Source organism: Pituophis catenifer, unplaced genomic scaffold (assembly GCF_029215685.1).
Source record: "Pituophis catenifer annectens isolate HBS135680 unplaced genomic scaffold, rPitCat1.0.hap2 SCAF_1, whole genome shotgun sequence".
NCBI classification, from domain to species: Eukaryota; Metazoa; Chordata; class Lepidosauria; order Squamata; family Colubridae; genus Pituophis; species Pituophis catenifer.
Window position 1 is genome coordinate 333207684 of NW_027256881.1, and position 7572 is coordinate 333215255.

Below are 7572 nucleotides of genomic sequence, written 5' to 3' on the forward strand. Positions count from 1 at the left end.
CTGTGTATGTGTGAATTGATTGACTCCTAGGGCCAATTCACAAGTGTGAATTGATTGACTCCTACCGACCACATTGACAGATTTTCTCCAAATTGATCTGCTTCTATCCTAGTTTTTCAGGTTGTTCCTATCACCGTTATAACGGAGTCTGTTCCCCTTCTTGGTGGCCATCCTCTTCTTTACTTCCACTCTTTCAGGCATTAGTGCCTTTTTTTGTTTTTTAAGAAAACTAGGTCTTTGTATGAGAGCTAGTTTGATTTAATTTAATTTAATTTAATTTAATTTCGAATTTATATACCGCCCTTCTCCCTGAGGACTCAGGGCGGTGTACAGCCAAGATAAAAAACATAGAATACAAATATTAAAACATTTAAAAATATATATAAAATTTGGCCCAAAAAATTAAAAATCGCAGACTAATTAAAAGGATTTAAAAATTTTAAAAATTTCTTCTTAAGCCAACCCGGCTTGCTGAAAAAGATAGGTTTTCAGGGAACGACGGAAGGCATTGAGGTCCTGGATTCTTCTTATCTCCGGGGGCAACTGATTCCAGAGGGTGGGAGCCCCCACAGAGAAAGCCCTCCCCCTGGGGGCCACCAGCCTACATGATGTAGTATTTATTTATTTATTTATTTATTTATTTATTTATTTATTTGTTTGTTTGTTTGTTTGTTTGTTTGATTTATATGCCGCCCTTCTCCGGAGACTCAGGGCGGTTTACAATGCGTTAAGCAATAGCCTTCATACTTTTGTATATACCTGCTTAGTAGGGCTTTCGGGGGGCCCTTAAGCGGTGTTCCTTTTTATACAAAGTCAGCTTATTGCCCCCACAATCCGGGTCCTCATTTTACCTACTTCAAAAGGATGGAAGGCTGAGTCAACCTTGAGCCTGGTGAGAATTGAACTCGCAGTAATTGCAGGCAGCTGGTGCTATTTAACAGCACTTTAGTCTGCTGCGCCACCAAGGCTCTTGCAGTAGTTAACGTTTCAGGATAAAAACTAGAAACACCTTGCCAAGCTGGGTGACCTTGGGCCAGTCACTCTCCTTCAGACCCAAGAAGAAGGCAATGTCAAACTACTTTTGAAAATCCTTAACTAAGAAACCGCAGGGACCAAGAGTCAATGCTGATCTGAAGATACACGCACACACGAATACACACATACCAGTAGTCGGTTGCCCCCGGTTCAGATTGGTTCACAAGAACTGGTAGTAAAACTGGTGGGAGGCTCCGCCCACTGACCCGGACGTCATCGTAGGTGAACTGCGCATGCGTAGAAGCTTCTGTGCATGTGCAGAAGAGCGAGCACGGGGGCGGGGGCATGAAGCAAACATGTAGTAAAGGTAAGTAGAACCCACCCCTGACACATACACCTTGGTATAATGTGCTTGAAGTATGGTTACTTCTACCTTAATCAGAAGTTTGAAAATCCATTTATTTGTTTGTGTTTGGCTGTCCACTGTATTTATTTATTTATTTATTTATTGGTTCAGTTTATATGCTGCTCTTTTCCGGAGACTCAGGGCGCCTTACAATGCTTTAAGCAATAGCCTTCATACTTTTGTATATATCTGCTCAGTAGGGCTTTCGCCCCCCCCCCCAAGCGGTGTTCTTTTTTATACAAAGTCAGCTTATTGCCCCCACAAACCGGGTCCTTATTTTATCTACCTCAAAAGGATGGAAGGCTGAGTCAACCTTGAGCCTGGTGAGATTTGAACTTGCAGTAATTGCAGGCAGCTGATGTTATTTAACAGTGCTTTAGTCTGCTGGGCCACCAAGGCTCTTTCCCAGGAGTCTTCTCCAACATCACAGTTCAAAAATGTCAATAATCTTCTACCCTGCTTCTTCAAGGTTCAACTATCATATCTGTGAAGTGTTGCAAGGAAAACCATGGTTTGTATGATTTTGATCTTAGACATAGTATAGACACATCACAGCATCCGAGAATCTTTTCCAAGATCTTCATGGCTACCAAAATGCTACCCTGCAGCATATTTCTTGAATGCTGATTCTTTTGCAGCTGAATATTTGTGTGTGTACAAAGACAGACAGACAGAATCATAAGCAGACATGAGGTCCTTTCCACTCTTTTCAAGGGGAAGTGGAAATTTCAGTGGCAATCTACAGCCTTAAGAGGTGCAGTGGCTCAGTGGCTTAAAAAACACGAGAGAAGGTCTATATTCCAGCGGTTCGAGTTCTACCACCACATGATGGAGTGAGCTCTTGTCCCTTGTCTCAGCTCCTGTCAATCTAGCAGTTTGAAAGCATGTCAATCAGAGGTGGGTTTCAGCAGGTTCTGACCAGTTCTAGAGAACCGGTAGCGGAAATTTTGAGTAGTTCAGAGAACCAGTAGTAAAAATTCTGACTGGCCCCTCCCCCATCTATTCTCTGCCTCCCAAATCCCAACTGATCGGGAGGAAATGAGGATTTTGCAGTAACCTTCCCCTGGATTGGGGAGGGAATGGAGATTTTACAGTATCCTTCCCCTGGAGCGGGGTGGGAATGGAGATTTTACAGTATCCTTCCCCTGCCATGTCCACAAGCCACACCCACCAAGCCACACCCACAGAACTAGTAGTAAAAAATTTTGAAATCCATCACTGATGTCAATACAAGTAGATAAATAGGTACCACTTTGGTGGGAAGGTAACATTGTTCCGTATTTCACCGTACGCTTTGCACTGCGGTGTGATAGTATGGTGGCCACATGATCAGTGAAACATTTTTGGACAATGCTGGCTCAATGGTTTAAAGAAACAGAGAAGAGCACCAGCCCTAAACTCAGCTACAACTAGTAAAGTAAAACCCACAGGGATTCCCTTACCTTTTTCTTACTACAGCCTTACCGTAACAAAGTGGGGAAGCTGGCTTTGCACAGAATAATAATTTTTTTTCCTATCTCCTTTTCCTTTGAAGGCCATTTTAGACTCGGGATTGCTATTTATTCACCTTTTGTGAAGGCATATTACTAAAAACATGTTTTAAAAATGTGAATTTCAAATGATGTGACTTGAAAAAACTTTCCCTGTAATCTAGAATAGAACAGGGGTGTCAAACTCGATTTCATTGAGGGCCGCCCGCATCAGGGTTGCGTTTGACCGCAGGGTGCTGGTGTGGGTGAGGCCAGGGAAGCCATGGCCAGCTTGACGCCACTCGTGTTGGAGGTGCCTGTGGCGGCCCGAGTCCTCTGCCAGTGAAAACGGACTCCCGAGCTCCATTTTTGGCTGCAACGGCCTTCTGCAGCCCTCTGCCAGCAAAAACGGAGCCTGGGGGGACCACATGTAGCCCCCTTCAGATCCGTTTTCACTGGCAGAGGGCTACAGGAGGCTGTCGCGGCCAAAAACGGAGGCTGGGAGGGCTGCACGCGGCCCTCCGTAGCTCTTGTTTTCACTGGCAAAGGCACTGCGGGCTGGTCTTTCACGGTTTCCAGGGTGGTCCCGCAGGCCATATCTAAGCACCCCGCAGGCCGGATCTAGCCCGCAGGCCTTTAGTTTGGCACCCAGTGCAATAGAGCTAAAGAATTATTGACGAGAAACAAAAGAAAGCATTTAGAAAGGATCTACATTTTTGACGATGGATTTCAAATCCATAAAACATCAAGAGGTGGTACACTTTTTCTTTTTAGCGGTTCTGAGAATTGTACCTGACGCCTTACTAATTGTTAAACTCACTTAACTACCGTCTCACTTAGCAACAGAAATTGTGGTTGCTAAGTCAAGGACTAACTTGATTGCCAAAAGTGCTTACAGAAGAAACAGCCCTCCAGTGAATACCTGGAATTATAACATGGTTGGTTTTTTTAACCAACAGCAGGAACATCCCTATTCATAAGCAGAAATAATTCTTGGAATTGTATTTGCAAAATGGGAAAATAAAATTACTTTGGGGGAAGGTGGACAGTGGCTTCTCTAGAAATTAATTCTGAAAGATAGCATGTTGTGCAGTTCCTCTACTTTGAATTAAAGTAAGCCATTTAATTTCAATTACTGAGACCTCTTGTAACTCTTGAGAAGGGGGACTGTATATTCCATTCAGATAGATGCTACTGGATATTTTCTGGTAATACCTGGTAGTGTCAGCTTTGAGATAGCTCTTATAGCTAAGGCACTGTATATAATCATCTAAAGTGTGAGAGTTGTTAGTTGAATTACCAGTATAGGGTTAAAACCCCATAGAGCAATGTTCTCCAACAGGGCCAATTTCCATGTGTGTAGACTTACAGAATACAAGAGTGGGAAGGGATCTTGGAGGTCTTCTAGTCTAACCCCCTGCTCAAGCAAGGAGACCTTATACCATTCCAGACAAATGGCTATCTAATCTCTTCTTAAAAACCCCCCAATGATGGCACACCCACAACTTCAGGAGGCAAACTGTTTCAGTGATTGTTCTCACATTTTTTCTATCTTACCAAGAAATATGCTACGGTCTACTTTGTCAAATGCCTTACTGAAGACTAACTAAATTATGTATACAGTATTTCCCTGATCCACTATTGTATTCTATGTCGAAGAATACAATCTTTCTGTTTTTGGCAGGGTGGATAAAAATCAATGATTTTTTTTAAAAAAATCCAAAAAATCAGATTTTTTTGATTTAAATCGGATTTTTTTTATTTTTATCGAATTTATTTTAATAAAAAACTTTTGGGGTAAAAATCTATCGTAAGATAGTTTTCTATTTAAGATACATAAATAATTTAGTTTATTCAGCATGAAATGGAGCTTAGTTATGTAGCATGAGGCTGTATATTCTGCAACACTGGGACTATCGGTGAGTCAACAGTGGGTCAAAGGAGTAGCAGAGATGACAGTTGCTCTTTAAAAATTATGATTGAAATCGAGTTGATTTAAATCAAGCCTTTTTACTAGGGATTTAAATCATGATTTAAATTGTGATTTAAATCAACTCGATTTAAATCAAATCCACCCTGGTTTTTGGCATGATCCATTTCTGACAAACCCATGTTAGCTTCTATTCATAGCTTTGCATATTTTTCGGTGTTCACACTGTTGCTTGATTGTCTTTTCCAGGATCTTCCCAGTATTGAACTTTAACTTCAATCCCCAGAATTCACAGAAATGGTCAAGCTGTCTATAGAGAATTCTGGGAGCTGAAGTCCACACATCTTAAAGTTGCCAAGTCTGAGTTACATGGATTTAAAATGTACCAACTACATCCAGTAACACCAACCAATTGCAATCGGTGGTAAAGAATGATGAGAAATGTAGTTGAACAATATCAGGAGAGCTGTGGGCTCCCTGAGCTAAGTGTACACATCAAAGAAGACTGAAGTAAATTAAGGAAGAGAGGCAGGGAACAGAACTATGGGGAAAGAAAGTAACACAAAATGCTAGTGATGTGTGACAGTTGAGAATATCCTGAAGATACAGGGTTCAACTCTCCACTCAAATCAACCTTCCTTGGAGTAAAAATGGGAGGGGGGGTTGTGAGTGGGGAATATATGCAGATACATAGGCAAACTTCAACTTATGCATCACGTTAATTCATGGTTTTGGTCATTTGTGTTTCGATTAAATCACAAAATTCAGTGGGTAGAGTCAGAAAAAATATTAAACGAACACTAAACAATCACATTAGGCTGACGGTGTCAATACAAAATATATTTACACTTTGGCTGAGGTTGAGGACTAGGAACTTGGATGAAGAAGCTGGGATTTGATTTAGATGGAAGAAAATGGGTGCTCTACAGCTGGCATGAGTTCCAGGCATAAAAATAAAAGGGAAGAACTTTGCCTAATACCAGATTCACATTTGAGATTTCCACGGCATGAATGTTTACAGATATTTTTACTTAAGCCTATTCTTCTTATTATTTATTTATTAAATTTTTATACCGCCCTTCTCCCGAAGGACTCAGGGCAGTGTACAGTCAAAATAAAAACCAACAATATAAAAGTTAAAAACAATTTAAAATTATTAAATAGTTTGGCATTTCTGATTTTTTTGCTCAAAATACCAGTTATCAACAATTTGAAGAAGCAATGTTTCTTTCCTTGCCATGAGCACTAATTAAAGTTTGAAATGGTTTCAACGAACACGTATTTTCTTTCTTTTAATTATTAATTTTTCTGATAAAAGCTCTTCAGTCCTAAGGAACAGTGGTTTTGAAGTGTACTTGGGCTGACAGAGATTTTGCACACGAGTGAAAAGAGATAATGTGTTTACTGAAAAACACTGACTCACAAATGCGTCAACCTTATGTACAAAACAGCATCATGTTTTGTGCAAATCCCGCCTGTGGGATTATGCAACAGTTCAGAATCCATATCAAAAACTTTAAAAAATTGAATTCCATGGAACCATGGTTCTGAAACTGCAATTAAACTCAGAAATTAAAGAGAAAGAATTAGGTGTACTGTAGATGTGGGATGAATTGGACATCAAAAAATTAAGTATTTTTATAAATAAATCTCTTATTTATAAATTCAGCACTCTGAGTATCCAAAGTTTAAATGTTCTTCTTTACAACACTTTCCTTGCTAATACAAAAGGAAGATGTCAAGGCCATTGGGTAGAATATTTGCTATTTTACAGCAGATTTCTGCATTGCAGGAAGACAGTTCCCTCCACAGATGGGAGACTCCAATGGACACAGCTAAATGACACAAAGTCAGGTGACATAAATCCACTCTGGTTCTTCTAATTTTTAATTTGAGTATTACAGGTAGCCCTTGACTTATGACTACAATTGGAACCACAATTTCCATTGCTAAGCAAAACCATCATTAAGAGAGTCATGCCTGATTTTACAACCCTTTTTTTGCCACGGTTGTTAAGAGAATCATTACGGTTGCTAAATGAATCACAGCGTTGTTAAGAGAATCCAGCTTTCTCCACTGACTTTGCTTGTCGGAAGCCAACTGGGAGGGTCGCAAAAGGCAATCATGTGACCCCGGGATGCTGCAACCATGGTAAAAACAAGTTGGTTGCCAAGCGTTTGAATTTTGATCACATGAACGTGGAGATGCTGGCAAGTGTGAAGACCGTCATAAGTCACTTTATTCAGTGCCACTGCAACTTCAAACGGTCGCTAAACGAATGGTTGTAGCAATAGCAAAAGCACTTAAGACTTATATACTGCTTCACAGAGCTTTTACAGCCCTCTCTGAAGCGGTTTACAGAGTTACCATATTGCCCCCAACAATCTGGGTCCTCATTTTACCAACCTCGGAAGGATGGAAGGCTGAGTCAACCTTGAGCCTGGTGAGATTCGATCTGCCAAATTGCAGTCAGTCAGCAATCAGCAGAAGTAGCCTGCAGTACTGCGCTCTAACCACTGCGCCACCATGGCTCTTGTAAGTCAAGAACTACCTTTATTAACTACCTGTATCACTGCAAACACAAAAATCAAGAATTGCTGGTCTTGAATAACTTCCAACTGCTTTCACCTCTCCTCCACCATTTCTTCCCATCACTGTTTCCTGAAAATAAAACGGCAAAGCGAACTTCAAAACAGAAGGAATTTAAAAACTGTTCCAAGCTGTTGAGAGGGAGAGAAGGGAGAAGGGAGGGTGTTCCTTTTAAGGGTTTGGAGAGGTTTTTTTGCTTTAAA